We start from the raw sequence: 17,707 nt of genomic DNA on the forward strand, positions 1-17,707 counted from the left end.
AATCAGAGTCGGGGAAACAGAGGCTGGGAATCAGATATGGGGAATCAGAGGTGGGGAATCAGAGGTTGGGAATCAGAGGCAGGGGATCAGAGGCTTGGAATCAGATGCAGGGAATCAGATGCGGGGAATCAGAGGCGGGGAATCAGAGCTGGGGAATCAGAGTCTGGGAATCAAAGTTGGGGAATCAGAGGCAGGGAATCAGATATGGGGAAACAGGGTCGGGGAATCAGAGGCGGGGAAACAGAGGCGGGGAATCAAATATGGGGAATCAGAGGCGGGGAATTAGAGTTGGGGAATCAGAGGCGGGGAATCAGAGGCGGGGAAACAGAGGCGGGGAATCAAACACGGGGAATCAGAGGTGGGGAATCAGAGGTTGGGAATCAGAGGCAGGGAATCAGAGGCGGGGAATCAGAGGCGGGGAATGAGAGGCAGGGAATCAGATGTGCGGAATCGGAGATGGGGAATCAGAGGCAGGGAATCAGAGGCGGGGAATCAGAGGCGGGGAATCAGAGGCCGGGAATCAGATATGGGGAAACAGAAGCGGGGAATCAGTGGCGGGGAAACAGAGGCTGGGAATCAGGTATGGCGAATCAGATGTGGGGAATCAGAGGCGGGGAATCAGAGCTGGGGAATCAGAGGTGGGGAATCAAAGTTGGGGAATCAGAGGCGGGGACTTAGATATGGGGAAACAGAGGCGGGGAATCAGAGATGGGGAAACAGAGGCGGGGATTCAGATATGGGGAATCAGAGGTGGGGAATCAGAGGCAGGGAATTAGATGTGCGGAATCAGAAATGGGGAATCAGAGGCAGGGAATCAGAATCAGAAGCAGGGAATCAGAGGCCGGGAATCAGAGGCCGGAATCAGATGCCGGGAATGAGAGGTCGGGAATCAGAGGTGGGGAATAAGAGTCCGGGAATCAGAGATGGGGAATCAGAGGCGGGGAATGAGATATGGGGAATCAGAGGCGGGGAATCAGAGGCGGGGAAACAGTGGCGAGGAATCAGATATGGGGAATCAGAGGTGGCGAATCAAAGGCGGTGAATCAGAGATGGGGAATCAGAGCTGGGGAATCAGAGGCAGGGGATCAAACACGGGGAATCAGAGGCGGGGAATCAGAGCTGGGGAATCAGAGGCGGGGAATCAGAGTTGGGGAATCAGAGGCGGGAATCAGAGCTGGGGAATCAGAGGTGGGGAATCAGAGTCGGGGAATCAGAGGCAGGGAATCGGATGTGCGGAATCAGAGATGGGGAATCAGAGGTGGGGAATCAGAGGCGGTGAATCTGAGATGGGGAATCAGAGGCGGGGAATCAGAGGCAGGTTATCAGACACTGGGATTCAGAGTCTGGGAATCAGACGGGGGGAATCAAAGGCGGGGAATGAAGCTGGGGAATCAGAGGCAGGGAATCAGAGTTGGGGATTCAGAGGCGGGGAATCAGATATGGGGAAACAGAGGCGGGGAATCAGAGGCGGGCAAACAGAGGCGGGGAATTAGATATGGGGAATCAGTGGTGGGGAATCAGAGGTGGTGAATCAATGATGGGGAATCACAGGCGGGGAATCAGAGGCAGGGAATAGAACGCGGGGAATCAGAGGCAGGGAATCAGAGCTGGGGAATAAGAGGCGGGGAATCATAGTTGGGAATCAGAGGCGGGGAATCAGATATGGGGAAACAGAGGCGGGGAATCAGCGGCGGGGAAACAGAGGCGGGGAATCAGATATGGGGAATCGGATGTGGAGAATCAGAGGCAGGGAATCAGAGCTGGGGAATCAGAGGCGGGAAATCAGAGTTGGGGCATCAGAGGTGGGGAATTAGATCTGGGGAAACAGAGGCGGGGAATCAGATGTGCAGAATCAGAGGCGGGGAATCAGAGGCAGGGAATCAGAATCAGAAGCGGGGAGTCAGAGGCCGGGAATCAGAGGCCTGGAATCAGATGCTGGGAATAAGAGGCCGGGAATCAGAGGTGGGGAATCAGAGTCCGGGAATCAGAGATGGGGAGTCAGAGGCGGGGAATGAGATATGGAGAATCAGAGGCGGGGAATCAGAGGTGGGGAAACAGAGGTGGGGAATCAGATATGGGGAATCAGAGGTGGCGAATCAAAGGCTGTGAATCAGAGATGGGGAATCAGAGGCGGGGAATCAGAGGCAGGGAATCAAACACGGGGAATCAGAGGCGGGGAATCAGAGCTGGGGAATCAAAGGCTGGGAATCAAAGTTGGGGAATCAGAGGCAGGGAATCAGATATGGGGAAACAGGGGCGGGGAATCAGAGGCGGGGAAACAGAGGCAGGGAATCAGATATGGGGAATCAGAGGCGGGGAATTAGAGTTGGGGAATCAGAGGCGGGGAATCAGAGGCGGGGAAACAGAGGCGGGGAATCAAACACGGGGAATCAGAGGTGGGGAATCAGAGGTTGGGAATCAGAGGCAGGGAATCAGAGGCGGGGAATCAGAGGCGGGGATTCAGAGGCAGGGAATCAGATGTGCGGAATCGGAGATGAGGAATCAGAGGCAGGGAATCAGAGGCGGGGAATCAGATGCGGGGAATCAGAGGCCGGGAATCAGATATGGGGAAACAGAGGCGGGGAAACAGAGGTTGGGAATCAGAGGCAGGGAATCAGAGGCTTGGAATCAGATGCAGGGAATCAGATGCGGGGAATCAGAGGCGGGGAATCAGAGCTGGGGAATCAGAGGCTGGGAATCAAAGTTGGGGAATCAGAGGCAGGGAATCAGAGGCGGGGAATCAGATGCGGGGAATCAGAGGCCGGGAATCAGATATGGGGAAACAGAGGCGGGGAATCAGAGGCGGGGAAACAGAGGCTGGGAATCAGATATGGGGAATCAGAGGTGGGGAATCAGAGGTTGGGAATCAGAGGCAGGGAATCAGAGGCTTGGAATCAGATGCAGGGAATCAGATGCGGGGAATCAGAGGCGGGGAATCAGAGCTGGGGAATCAGAGGCTGGGAATCAAAGTTGGGGAATCAGAGGCAGGGAATCAGATATGGGGAAACAGGGGCGGGGAATCAGAGGCGGGGAAACAGAGGCGGGGAATCAGATATGGGGAATCAGAGGCGGGGAATTAGAGTTGGGGAATCAGAGGCGGGGAATCAGAGGCGGGGATACAGAGGCGGGGAATCAAACACGGGGAATCAGAGGTGGGGAATCAGAGGTTGGGAATCAGAGGCAGGGAATCAGAGGCGGGGAATCAGAGGCGGGGAATCAGAGGCAGGGAATCAGATGTGCGGAATCGGAGATGGGGAATCAGAGGCAGGGAATCAGAGGCGGGGAATCAGAGGCGGGGAACCAGAGGCCGGGAATCAGATATGGGGAAACAGAGGCGGGGAATCAGAGGCGGGGAAACAGATGCTGGGAATCAGATATGGGGAATCAGAGGTGGGGAATCAGAGGTTGGGAATCAGAGGCAGGGGATCAGAGGCTTGGAATCAGATGCAGGGAATCAGATGCGGGGAATCAGAGGCGGGGAATCAGAGCTGGGGAATCAGAGTCTGGGAATCAAAGTTGGGGAATCAGAGGCAGGGAATTAGATATGGGGAAACAGGGGCGGGGAATCAGAGGCGGGGAAACAGAGGCGGGGAATCAGATATGGGGAAGCAGAGGCGGGGAATTAGAGTTGGGGAATCAGAGGCGGGGAATCAGAGGCGGGGAGACAGAGGCGGGGAATCAAACACGGGGAATCAGAGGTGGGGAATCAGAGGTTGGGAATCAGAGGCAGGGAATCAGAGGCGGGGAATCAGAGGCGGGGAATGAGAGGCAGGGAATCAGATGTGCGGAATCGGAGATGGGGAATCAGAGGCACGGAATCAGAGGCGGGGAATCAGTGGCGGGGAATCAGAGGCTTGGAATCAGATGCAGGGAATCAGATGCGGGGAATCAGAGGCGGGGAATCAGAGCTGGGGAATCAGAGGCTGGGAATCAAAGTTGGGGAATCAGAGGCAGGGAATCAGAGGCGGGGAATCAGATGCGGGGAATCAGAGGCCGGGAATCAGATATGGGGAAACAGAGGCGGGGAATCAGAGGCGGGGAAACAGAGGCTGGGAATCAGATATGGGGAATCAGAGGTGGGGAATCAGAGGTTGGGAATCAGAGGCAGGGAATCAGAGGCTTGGAATCAGATGCAGGGAATCAGATGCGGGGAATCAGAGGCGGGGAATCAGAGCTGGGGAATCAGAGGCTGGGAATCAAAGTTGGGGAATCAGAGGCAGGGAATCAGATATGGGGAAACAGGGGCGGGGAATCAGAGGCGGGGAAACAGAGGCGGGGAATCAGATATGGGGAATCAGAGGCGGGGAATTAGAGTTGGGGAATCAGAGGCGGGGAATCAGAGGCGGGGATACAGAGGCGGGGAATCAAACACGGGGAATCAGAGGTGGGGAATCAGAGGTTGGGAATCAGAGGCAGGGAATCAGAGGCGGGGAATCAGAGGCGGGGAATCAGAGGCAGGGAATCAGATGTGCGGAATCGGAGATGGGGAATCAGAGGCAGGGAATCAGAGGCGGGGAATCAGAGGCGGGGAACCAGAGGCCGGGAATCAGATATGGGGAAACAGAGGCGGGGAATCAGAGGCGGGGAAACAGATGCTGGGAATCAGATATGGGGAATCAGAGGTGGGGAATCAGAGGTTGGGAATCAGAGGCAGGGGATCAGAGGCTTGGAATCAGATGCAGGGAATCAGATGCGGGGAATCAGAGGCGGGGAATCAGAGCTGGGGAATCAGAGTCTGGGAATCAAAGTTGGGGAATCAGAGGCGGGGAATCAGATATGGGGAAACAGGGGCGGGGAATCAGAGGCGGGGAAACAGAGGCGGGGAATCAGATATGGGGAAGCAGAGGCGGGGAATTAGAGTTGGAGAATCAGAGGCGGGGAATCAGTGGCGGGGAGACAGAGGCGGGGAATCAAACACGGGGAATCAGAGGTGGGGAATCAGAGGTTGGGAATCAGAGGCAGGGAATCAGAGGCGGGGAATCAGAGGCGGGGAATGAGAGGCAGGGAATCAGATGTGCGGAATCGGAGATGGGGAATCAGAGGCACGGAATCAGAGGCGGGGAATCAGAGGCGGGGAATCAGAGGCCGGGAATCAGATATGGGGAAACAGAAGCGGGGAATCAGAGGCGGGGAAACAGAGGCTGGGAATCAGGTATGGGGAATCAGATGTGGGGAATCAGAGGCGGGGAATCAGAGCTGGGGAATCAGAGGTGGGGAATCAAAGTTGGGGAATCAGAGGCGGGCACTTAGATATGGGGAAACAGAGGCGGGGAATCAGAGACGGGGAAACAGAGGCGGGGATTCAGATATGGGGAATCAGAGGTGGGGAATAAGAGGCAGGGAATTAGATGTGCGGAATCAGAAATGGGGAATCAGAGGCAGGGAATCAGAATCAGAAGCAGGGAATCAGAGGCCGGGAATCAGAGGCCGGAATCAGATGCCGGGAATAAGAGGTCGGGAATCAGAGGTGGGGAATCAGAGTCCGGGAATCAGAGATGGGGAATCAGAGGCGGGGAATGAGATATGGGGAATCAGAGGCGGGGAATCAGAGGCGGGGAAACTGTGGCGAGGAATCAGATATGGGGAATCAGAGGTGGCGAATCAAAGGCGGTGAATCAGAGATGGGGAATCAGAGCTGGGGAATCAGAGGCAGGGGATCAAACACGGGGAATCAGAGGCGGGGAATCAGAGCTGGGGAATCAGAGGCGGGGAATCAGAGTTGGGGAATCAGAGGCGGGGAATCAGAGCTGGGGAATCAGAGGTGGGGAATCAGAGTCGGGGAATCAGAGGCAGGGAATCGGATGTGCGGAAACAGAGATGGGGAATCAGAGGTGGGGAATCAGAGGCGGTGAATCTGAGATGGGGAATCAGAGGCGGGGAATCAGAGGCAGGTTATCAGACACGGGGATTCAGAGGCTGGGAATCAGACGGGAGGAATCAAAGGCGGGGAATGATGCTGGGGAATCAGAGGCAGGGAATCAGAGTTGGGGATTCAGAGGCGGGGAATCAGATATGGGGAAACAGAGGCGGGGAATCAGAGGCGGGCAAACAGAGGCGGGGAATTAGATATGGGGAATCAGTGGTGGGGAATCAGAGGTGGTGAATCAGTGATGGGGAATCACAGGCGGGGAATCAGAGGCAGGGAATAGAACACGGGGAATCAGAGGCAGGGAATCAGAGCTGGGGAATAAGAGGCGGGGAATCATAGTTGGGAATCAGAGGCGGGGAATCAGATATGGGGAAACAGAGGCGGGGAATCAGGGGCGGGGAAACAGAGGCGGGGAATCAGATATGGGGAATCGGATGTGGAGAATCAGAGGCAGGGAATCAGAGCTGGAGAATCAGAGGCGGGGAATCAGAGTTGGGGCATCAGAGGTGGGGAATTAGATCTGGGGAAACAGAGGCGGGGAATCAGATGTGCGGAATCAGAGGCCGGGAATCAGAGGCCTGGAATCAGATGCTGGGAATAAGAGGCCGGGAATCAGAGGTGGGGAATCAGAGTCCGGGAATCAGAGATGGGGAGTCAGAGGCGGGGAATGAGATATGGAGAATCAGAGGCGGGGAGTCAGAGGTGGGGAAACAGAGGTGGGGAATCAGATATGGGGAATCAGAGGTGGCGAATCAAAGGCTGTGAATCAGAGATGGGGAATCAGAGGCGGGGAATCAGAGGCAGGGAATCAAACACGGGGAATCAGAGGCGGGGAATCAGAGCTGGGGAATCAGAGGCTGGGAATCAAAGTTGGGGAATCAGAGGCAGGGAATCAGATATGGGGAAACAGGGGCGGGGAATTAGTGGCGGGGAAACAGAGGCAGGGAATCAGATATGGGGAATCAGAGGCGGGGAATTAGAGTTGGGGAATCAGAGGCGGGGAATCAGAGGCGGGGAAACAGAGGCGGGGAATCAAACACGGGGAATCAGAGGTGGGGAATCAGTGGTTGGGAATCAGAGGCAGGGAATCAGAGGCGGGGAATCAGAGGCGGGGAATCAGAGGCAGGGAATCAGATGTGCGGAATCGGAGATGAGGAATCAGAGGCAGGGAATCAGAGGCGGGGAATCAGATGCGGGGAATCAGAGGCCGGGAATCAGATATGGGGAAACAGAGGCGGGGAATCAGAGGCGGGGAAACAGAGGCTGGGAATCAGATATGGGGAATCAGAGGTGGGGAATCAGAGGTTGGGAATCAGAGGCAGGGAATGAGAGGCTTGGAATCAGATGCAGGGAATCAGATGCGGGGAATCAGAGGCGGGGAATCAGAGCTGGGGAATCAGAGGCTGGGAATCAAAGTTGGGGAATCAGAGGCAGGGAATCAGAGGCGGGGAATCAGATGCGGGGAATCAGAGGCCGGGAATCAGATATGGGGAAACAGAGGCGGGGAATCAGAGGCGGGGAAACAGAGGCTGGGAATCAGATATGGGGAATCAGAGGTGGGGAATCAGAGGTTGGGAATCAGAGGCAGGGAATCAGAGGCTTGGAATCAGATGCAGGGAATCAGATGCGGGGAATCAGAGGCGGGGAATCAGAGCTGGGGAATCAGAGGCTGGGAATCAAAGTTGGGGAATCAGAGGCAGGGAATCAGATATGGGGAAACAGGGGCGGGGAATCAGAGGCGGGGAAACAGAGGCGGGGAATCAGATATGGGGAATCAGATGCGGGGAATTAGAGTTGGGGAATCAGAGGCGGGGAATCAGAGGCGGAGATACAGAGGCGGGGAATCAAACACGGGGAATCAGAGGTGGGGAATCAGAGGTTGGGAATCAGAGGCAGGGAATCAGAGGCGGGGAATCAGAGGCGGGGAATCAGAGGCAGGGAATCAGATGTGCGGAATCGGAGATGGGGAATCAGAGGCAGGGAATCAGAGGCGGGGAATCAGAGGCGGGGAACCAGAGGCCGGGAATCAGATATGGGGAAACAGAGGCGGGGAATCAGAGGCGGGGAAACAGATGCTGGGAATCAGATATGGGGAATCAGAGGTGGGGAATCAGAGGTTGGGAATCAGAGGCAGGGAATCAGAGGCTTGGAATCAGATGCAGGGAATCAGATGCAGGGAATCAGAGGCGGGGAATCAGAGCTGGGGAATCAGAGGTGGGGAATTAGAGTTGGGGAATCAGAGGCGGGGACTTAGATATTGGGAAACAGAGGCGGGGAATCAGAGGCGGGGAAACATAGGCGGGGAATCAAACACGGGGAATCAGAGGTGGGGAATCAGAGGTTGGAAATCAGAGGCAGGGAATCAGAGGCGGGGAATCAGAGGCGGGGAATCAGAGGCAGGGAATCACATGTGCGGAATCGGAGATGGGGAATCAGAGGCAGGGAATCAGAGGCGGGGAATCAGAGGCGGGGAATCAGAGGCCGGGAATCAGATATGGGGAAACAGAGGCGGGGAATCTGAGGTGGGGAAACAGAGGCTGGGAATCAGATATGGGGAATCAGAGGTGGGGAATCAGAGGTTGGGAATCAGAGGCAGGGAATCAGAGGCTTGGAATCAGATGCAGGGAATCAGATGCGGGGAATCAGAGGCGGGGAATCAGAGCTGGGGAATCAGAGGCTGGGAATCAAAGTTGGGGAATCAGAGGCAGGGAATCAGATATGGGGAAACAGGGGCGGGGAATCAGAGGCGGGGAAACAGAGGCGGGGAATCAGATATGGGGAATCAGAGGCGGGGAATTAGAGTTGGGGAATCAGAGGCGGGGAATCAGAGGCGGGGAAACAGAGGCGGGGAATCAAACACGGGGAATCAGAGGTGGGGAATCAGAGGTTGGGAATCAGAGGCAGGGAATCAGAGGCGGGGAATCAGAGGCGGGGAATGAGAGGCAGGGAATCAGATGTGCGGAATCGGAGATGGGGAATCAGAGGCAGGGAATCAGAGGCTGGGAATCAGAGGCGGGGAATCAGAGGCCGGGAATCAGATATGGGGAAACAGAGGCGGGGAATCAGAGGCGGGGAAACAGAGGCTGGGAATCAGATATGGGGAATCAGAGGTGGGGAATCAGAGGCGGGGAATCAGAGCTGGGGAATCAGAGGTGGGGAATCAAAGTTGGGGAATCAGAGGCGGGGCTTAGATATGGGGAAACAGAGGCGGGGAATCAGAGACGGGGAAACAGAGGCGGGGATTCAGATATGGGGAATCAGAGGTGGGGAATCAGAGGCAGGGAATTAGATGTACGGAATCAGAAATGGGAAATCAGAGGCAGGGAATCAGAATCAGAAGCAGGGAATCAGAGGCCGGGAATCAGAGGCCGGAATCAGATGCCGGGAATAAGAGGTCGGGAATCAGAGGTGGGGAATCAGAGTCCGGGAATCAGAGATGGGGAATCAGAGGCGGGGAATGAGATATGGGGAATCAGAGGCGGGGAATCAGAGGCGGGGAAACAGTGGCGAGGAATCAGATATGGGGAATCAGAGGTGGCGAATCAAAGGCGGTGAATCAGAGATGGGGAATCAGAGCTGGGGAATCAGAGGCAGGGGATCAAACACGCGGAATCAGAGGCGGGGAATCAGAGCTGGGGAATCAGAGGCGGGGAATCAGAGTTGGGGAATCAGAGGCGGGGAATCAGAGCTGGGGAATCAGAGGTGGGGAATCAGAGTCGGGGAATCAGAGGCAGGGAATCGGATGTGCGGAATCAGAGATGGGGAATCAGAGTTGGGGAATCAGAGGCGGTGAATCTGAGATGGGGAATCAGAGGCGGGGAATCAGAGGCAGGTTATCAGACACGGGGATTCAGAGGCTGGGAATCAGACGGGGGGAATCAAAGGCGGGGAATGAAGCTGGGGAATCAGAGGCAGGGAATCAGAGTTGGGGATTCGGAGGCGGGGAATCAGATATGGGGAAACAGAGGCGGGGAATCAGAGGCGGGCAAACAGAGGCGGGGAATTAGATATGGGGAATCAGTGGTGGGGAATCAGAGGTGGTGAATCAGAGATGGGGAATCACAGGCGGGGAATCAGAGGCAGGGAATAGAACGCGGGGAATCAGAGGCAGGGAATCAGAGCTGGGGAATAAGAGGCGGGGAATCATAGTTGGGAATCAGAGGCGGGGAATTAGATATGGGGAAACAGAGGCGGGGAATCAGGGGCGGGGAAACAGAGGCGGGGAATCAGATATGGGGAATCGGATGTGGGGAATCAGAGGCGGGGAATCAGAGCTGTGGAATCAGAGGCGGGGAAACAGAGGCGGGGAATCAAACACGGGGAATCAGAGGTGGGGAATCAGAGGTTGGGAACCAGAGGCAGGGAATCAGAGGCGGGGAATCAGAGGCGGGGAATCAGAGGCAGGGAATCAGATGTGCGGAATCGGAGATGAGGAATCAGAGGCAGGGAATCAGAGGCGGGGAATCAGATGCGGGGAATCAGAGGCCGGGAATCAGATATGGGGAAACAGAGGCGGGGAATCAGAGGTGGGGAAACAGAGGCTGGGAATCAGATATGGGGAATCAGAGGTGGGGAATCAGAGGTTGGGAATCAGAGGCAGGGAATCAGAGGCTTGGAATCAGATGCAGGGAATCAGATGCGGGGAATCAGAGGCGGGGAATCAGAGCTGGGGAATCAGAGGCTGGGAATCAAAGTTGGGGAATCAGAGGCAGGGAATCAGATATGGGGAAACAGGGGCGGGGAATCAGAGGCGGGGAAACAGAGGCGGGGAATCAGATATGGGGAATCAGAGGCGGGGAATTAGAGTTGGGGAATCAGAGGCGGGGAATCAGAGGCGGGGAAACAGAGGCGGGGAATCAAACACGGGGAATCAGAGGTGGGGAATCAGAGGTTGGGAATCAGAGGCAGGGAATCAGAGGCGGGGAATCAGAGGCGGGGAATGAGAGGCAGGGAATCAGATGTGCGGAATCGGAGATGGGGAATCAGAGGCAGGGAATCAGAGGCTGGGAATCAGAGGCGGGGAATCAGAGGCCGGGAATCAGATATGGGGAAACAGAGGCGGGGAATCAGAGGCGGGGAAACAGAGGCTGGGAATCAGATATGGGGAATCAGAGGTGGGGAATCAGAGGCGGGGAATCAGAGCTGGGGAATCAGAGGTGGGGAATCAAAGTTGGGGAATCAGAGGCGGGGACTTAGATATGGGGAAACAGAGGCGGGGAATCAGAGACGGGGAAACAGAGGCGGGGATTCAGATATGGGGAATCAGAGGTGGGGAATCAGAGGCAGGGAATTAGATGTACGGAATCAGAAATGGGAAATCAGAGGCAGGGAATCAGAATCAGAAGCAGGGAATCAGAGGCCGGGAATCAGAGGCCGGAATCAGATGCCGGGAATAAGAGGTCGGGAATCAGAGGTGGGGAATCAGAGTCCGGGAATCAGAGATGGGGAATCAGAGGCGGGGAATGAGATATGGGGAATCAGAGGCGGGGAATCAGAGGCGGGGAAACAGTGGCGAGGAATCAGATATGGGGAATCAGAGGTGGCGAATCAAAGGCGGTGAATCAGAGATGGGGAATCAGAGCTGGGGAATCAGAGGCAGGGGATCAAACACGCGGAATCAGAGGCGGGGAATCAGAGCTGGGGAATCAGAGGCGGGGAATCAGAGTTGGGGAATCAGAGGCGGGGAATCAGAGCTGGGGAATCAGAGGTGGGGAATCAGAGTCGGGGAATCAGAGGCAGGGAATCGGATGTGCGGAATCAGAGATGGGGAATCAGAGTTGGGGAATCAGAGGCGGTGAATCTGAGATGGGGAATCAGAGGCGGGGAATCAGAGGCAGGTTATCAGACACGGGGATTCAGAGGCTGGGAATCAGACGGGGGGAATCAAAGGCGGGGAATGAAGCTGGGGAATCAGAGGCAGGGAATCAGAGTTGGGGATTCAGAGGCGGGGAATCAGATATGGGGAAACAGAGGCGGGGAATCAGAGGCGGGCAAACAGAGGCGGGGAATTAGATATGGGGAATCAGTGGTGGGGAATCAGAGGTGGTGAATCAGAGATGGGGAATCACAGGCGGGGAATCAGAGGCAGGGAATAGAACGCGGGGAATCAGAGGCAGGGAATCAGAGCTGGGGAATAAGAGGCGGGGAATCATAGTTGGGAATCAGAGGCGGGGAATTAGATATGGGGAAACAGAGGCGGGGAATCAGGGGCGGGGAAACAGAGGCGGGGAATCAGATATGGGGAATCGGATGTGGGGAATCAGAGGCGGGGAATCAGAGCTGTGGAATCAGAGGCGGGGAAACAGAGGCGGGGAATCAAACACGGGGAATCAGAGGTGGGGAATCAGAGGTTGGGAACCAGAGGCAGGGAATCAGAGGCGGGGAATCAGAGGCGGGGAATCAGAGGCAGGGAATCAGATGTGCGGAATCGGAGATGAGGAATCAGAGGCAGGGAATCAGAGGCGGGGAATCAGATGCGGGGAATCAGAGGCCGGGAATCAGATATGGGGAAACAGAGGCGGGGAATCAGAGGCGGGGAAACAGAGGCTGGGAATCAGATATGGGGAATCAGAGGTGGGGAATCAGAGGTTGGGAATCAGAGGCAGGGAATCAGAGGCTTGGAATCAGATGCAGGGAATCAGATGCGGGGAATCAGAGGCGGGGAATCAGAGCTGGGGAATCAGAGGCTGGGAATCAAAGTTGGGGAATCAGAGGCAGGGAATCAGATATGGGGAAACAGGGGCAGGGAATCAGAGGCGGGGAAACAGAGGCGGGGAATCAGATATGGGGAATCAGAGGCGGGGAATTAGAGTTGGGGAATCAGAGGAGGGGAATCAGAGGCGGGGATACAGAGGCGGGGAATCAAACACGGGGAATCAGAGGTGGGTAATCAGAGGTTGGGAATCAGAGGCAGGGAATCAGAGGCGGGGAATCAGAGGCGGGGAATCAGAGGCAGGGAATCAGATGTGCGGAATCGGAGATGGGGAATCAGAGGCAGGGAATCAGAGGCGGGGAACCAGAGGCCGGGAATCAGATATGGGGAAACAGAGGCGGGGAATCAGAGGCGGGGAAACAGATGCTGGGAATCAGATATGGGGAATCAGAGGTGGGGAATCAGTGGTTGGGAATCAGAGGCAGGGAATCAGAGGCTTGGAATCAGATGCAGGGAATCAGATGCAGGGAATCAGAGGCGGGGAATCAGAGCTGGGGAATCGGAGGTGGGGAATTAGAGTTGGGGAATCAGAGGCGGGGACTTAGATGTTGGGAAACAGAGGCGGGGAATCAGAGGCGGGGAAACATAGGCGGGGAATGAAACACGGGGAATCAGAGGTGGGGAATCAGAGGTTGGAAATCAGAGGCAGGGAATCAGAGGCGGGGAATCAGAGGCGGGGAATCAGAGGCAGGGGATCAGATGTGCGGAATCGGAGATGGGGAATCAGAGGCAGGGAATCAGAGGCGGGGAATCAGAGGCGGGGAATCAGAGGCCGGGAATCAGATATGGGGAAACAGAGGCGGGGAATCAGAGGCGGGGAAACAGAGGCTGGGAATCAGATATGGGGAATCAGAGGTGGGGAATCAGAGGTTGGGAATCAGAGGCAGGGAATCAGAGGCTTGGAATCAGATGCAGGGAATCAGATGCGGGGAATCAGAGGCGGGGAATCAGAGCTGGGGAATCAGAGGCTGGGAATCAAAGTTGGGGAATCAGAGGCAGGGAATCAGATATGGGGAAACAGGGGCGGGGAATCAGAGGCGGGGAAACAGAGGCGGGGAATCAGATATGGGGAATCAGAGGCGGGGAATTAGAGTTGGGGAATCAGAGGCGGGGAATCAGAGGCGGGGAAACAGAGGCGGGGAATCAAACACGGGGAATCAGAGGTGGGGAATCAGAGGTTGGGAATCAGAGGCAGGGAATCAGAGGCGGGGAATCAGAGGCGGGGAATGAGAGGCAGGGAATCAGATGTGCGGAATCGGAGATGGGGAATCAGAGGCAGGGAATCAGAGGCGGGGAATCAGATATGGGGAATCAGAGGTGGCGAATCAAAGGCGGTGATTCAGAGATGGGGAATCAGAGGACGGGAATCAGAGGCAGGGAATCAAACACGGGGAATCAGAGGCGGGGAATCAGAGCTGGGGAATCAGAGGCTGGGAATCAAAGTTGGGGAATCAGAGGCAGGGAATCAGATATGGGGAAACAGGGGCGGGGAATCAGAGGCAGGGAAACAGAGGCGGGGAATCAGATATGGGGAATCAGAGGCGGGGAATTAGAGTTGGGGAATCAGATGCGGGGAATCAGAGGCGGGGAAACAGAGACGGGGAATCAAACACGGGGAATCAGAGGTGGGGAATCAGAGGTTGGGAATCAGAGGCAGGGAATCAGAGGCGGGGAATCAGCGGCGGGGAATCAGAGGCAGGGAATCAGATGTGCGGAATCGGAGATGGGGAATCAGAGGCAGGGAATCAGAGGCGGGGAATCAGATTCCGGGAATCAGATATGGGGAAACAGAGGCGGGGAATCAGAGGCGGGGAAACAGAGGCTGGGAATCAGATATGGGGAATCAGAGGTGGGGAATCAGAGGTTGGGAATCAGAGGCAGGGAATCAGAGGCTTGGAATCAGATGCAGGGAATCAGATGCAGGGAATCACAGGCGGGGAATCAGAGCTGGGGAATCAGAGGTGGGGAATCAGAGTTGGGGAATCAGAGGCGGGGACTTAGATATTGGGAAACAGAGGCAGGGAATCAGAGGCGGGGAAACAGAGGCGGGGAATCAGATATGGGGAATCAGAGATGGGGAATCAGAGGCAGGGAATCAGATGTTCGGAATCAGAGATGGGGAATCAAAGGCAGGGAATCAGAATCAGAAGCAGGGAATCAGAGGCCGGGAATCAGAGGCCGGAATCAGATGCCGGGAATAAGAGGCTGGGAATCAGAGGTGGGGAATCAGAGTCCGGGAATCAGAGATGGGGAATCAGAGGCGGGGAATGAGATATGGGGAATCAGAGGCGGGGAATCAGAGGCGGGGAAACAGAGGCGAGGAATCAGATATGGGGAATCAGAGGTGGCGAATCAAAGGCGGTGAATCAGAGATGGGGAATCAGAGGCGGGGAATCAGAGGCAGGGAATCAAACACGGGGAATCAGAGGCGGGGAATCAGAGCTGGGGAATCAGAGGCGTGGAATCAGAGTTGGGGAATCAGAGGCGGGGAATCAGAGCTTGGGAATCAGAGGTGGGGATCAGAGTCAGGGAATCAGAGGCAGGGAAGCAGATGTGCGGAATCCGAGATGGGGAATCAGAGGTGGGGAATCAGAGGCTGTGAATCAGAGATGGGGAATCAGAGGCGGGGAATCAGAGGCAGGAAATCAGACACGGGGATTCAGAGGCTGGGAATCAGACGGGGCGAATCAAAGGCGGGGAATCAGAGCTGGGGAATCAGAGGCAGGGAATCAGAGTTGGGGATTCAGAGGCGGGGAATCAGATATGGGGAAACAGAGGCGGGGAATCAGAGGCGGACAAACAGAGGCGGGGAATTATATATGGGGAATCAGAGGTGGGGAATCAGAGGTGGTGAATCAGAGATGGGGAATCACAGGCGGGGAATCAGAGGCAGGGAATAGAACGCGGGGAATCAGAGGCAGGGAATCAGAGTTGGGGCATCAGAGGTTGGGAATTAGATATGGGGAAACAGAGGCGGGGAATCAAAGGCGGGGAAACAGAGGCGGGAAATCAGATATGGGGAATCAGAGGTGGGGAATCAGAGGCAGGGAATCAGATGTGCGGAATCAGAGATGGGGAATCAGAGGCAGCGAATCAGAATCAGAAGCGGGGAATCAGAGGCCGGGAATCAGAGGCCGGGAATCAGATGCTGGGAATAAGAGGCCGGGAATCAGAGATGGGGAATCAGAGGCGGGGAATGAGATATGGGGAATCAGAGGCGGGGAATCAGAGGCGGGGAAACAGTGGCGAGGAATCAGATATGGGGAATCAGAGGTGGCGAATCAAAGGCGGTGAATCAGAGATGGGGAATCAGAGCTGGGGAATCAGAGGCAGGGGATCAAACACGCGGAATCAGAGGCGGGGAATCAGAGCTGGGGAATCAGAGGCGGGGAATCAGAGTTGGGGAATCAGAGGCGGGGAATCAGAGCTGGGGAATCAGAGGTGGGGAATCAGAGTCGGGGAATCAGAGGCAGGGAATCGGATGTGCGGAATCAGAGATGGGGAATCAGAGTTGGGGAATCAGAGGCGGTGAATCTGAGATGGGGAATCAGAGGCGGGGAATCAGAGGCAGGTTATCAGACACGGGGATTCAGAGGCTGGGAATCAGACGGGGGGAATCAAAGGCGGGGAATGAAGCTGGGGAATCAGAGGCAGGGAATCAGAGTTGGGGATTCAGAGGCGGGGAATCAGATATGGGGAAACAGAGGCGGGGAATCAGAGGCGGGCAAACAGAGGCGGGGAATTAGATATGGGGAATCAGTGGTGGGGAATCAGAGGTGGTGAATCAGAGATGGGGAATCACAGGCGGGGAATCAGAGGCAGGGAATAGAACGCGGGGAATCAGAGGCAGGGAATCAGAGCTGGGGAATAAGAGGCGGGGAATCATAGTTGGGAATCAGAGGCGGGGAATTAGATATGGGGAAACAGAGGCGGGGAATCAGGGGCGGGTAAACAGAGGCGGGGAATCAGATATGGGGAATCGGATGTGGGGAATCAGAGGCGGGGAATCAGAGCTGTGGAATCAGAGGCGGGGAAACAGAGGCGGGGAATCAAACACGGGGAATCAGAGGTGGGGAATCAGAGGTTGGGAATCAGAGGCAGGGAATCAGAGGCGGGGAATCAGAGGCGGGGAATCAGAGGCAGGGAATCAGATGTGCGGAATCGGAGATGAGGAATCAGAGGCAGGGAATCAGAGGCGGGGAATCAGATGCGGGGAATCAGAGGCCGGGAATCAGATATGGGGAAACAGAGGCGGGGAATCAGAGGCGGGGAAACAGAGGCTGGGAATCAGATATGGGGAATCAGAGGTGGGGAATCAGAGGTTGGGAATCAGAGGCTGGGAATCAGAGGCTTGGAATCAGATGCAGGGAATCAGATGCGGGGAATCAGAGGCGGGGAATCAGAGCTGGGGAATCAGAGGCTGGGAATCAAAGTTGGGGAATCAGAGGCAGGGAATCAGATATGGGGAAACAGGGGCAGGGAATCAGAGGCGGGGAAACAGAGGCGGGGAATCAGATATGGGGAATCAGAGGCGGGGAATTAGAGTTGGGGAATCAGAGGAGGGGAATCAGAGGCGGGGATACAGAGGCGGGGAATCAAACACGGGGAATCAGAGGTGGGTAATCAGAGGTTGGGAATCAGAGGCAGGGAATCAGATGTGCGGAATCGGAGATGGGGAATCAGAGGCAGGGAATCAGAGGCGGGGAACCAGAGGCCGGGAATCAGATATGGGGAAACAGAGGCGGGGAATCAGAGGCGGGGAAACAGATGCTGGGAATCAGATATGGGGAATCAGAGGTGGGGAATCAGAGGTTGGGAATCAGAGGCAGGGAATCAGAGGCTTGGAATCAGATGCAGGGAATCAGATGCAGGGAATCAGAGGCGGGGAATCAGAGCTGGGGAATCGGAGGTGGGGAATTAGAGTTGGGGAATCAGAGGCGGGGACTTAGATATTGGGAAACAGAGGCGGGGAATCAGAGGCGGGGAAACATAGGCGGGGAATCAAACACGGGGAATCAGAGGTGGGGAATCAGAGGTTGGAAATCAGAGGCAGGGAATCAGAGGCGGGGAATCAGAGGCGGGGAATCAGAGGCAGGGGATCAGATGTGCGGAATCGGAGATGGGGA

Source organism: Narcine bancroftii, chromosome 5 (assembly GCF_036971445.1).
Source record: "Narcine bancroftii isolate sNarBan1 chromosome 5, sNarBan1.hap1, whole genome shotgun sequence".
In the NCBI taxonomy this organism is placed as follows: domain Eukaryota; kingdom Metazoa; phylum Chordata; class Chondrichthyes; order Torpediniformes; family Narcinidae; genus Narcine; species Narcine bancroftii.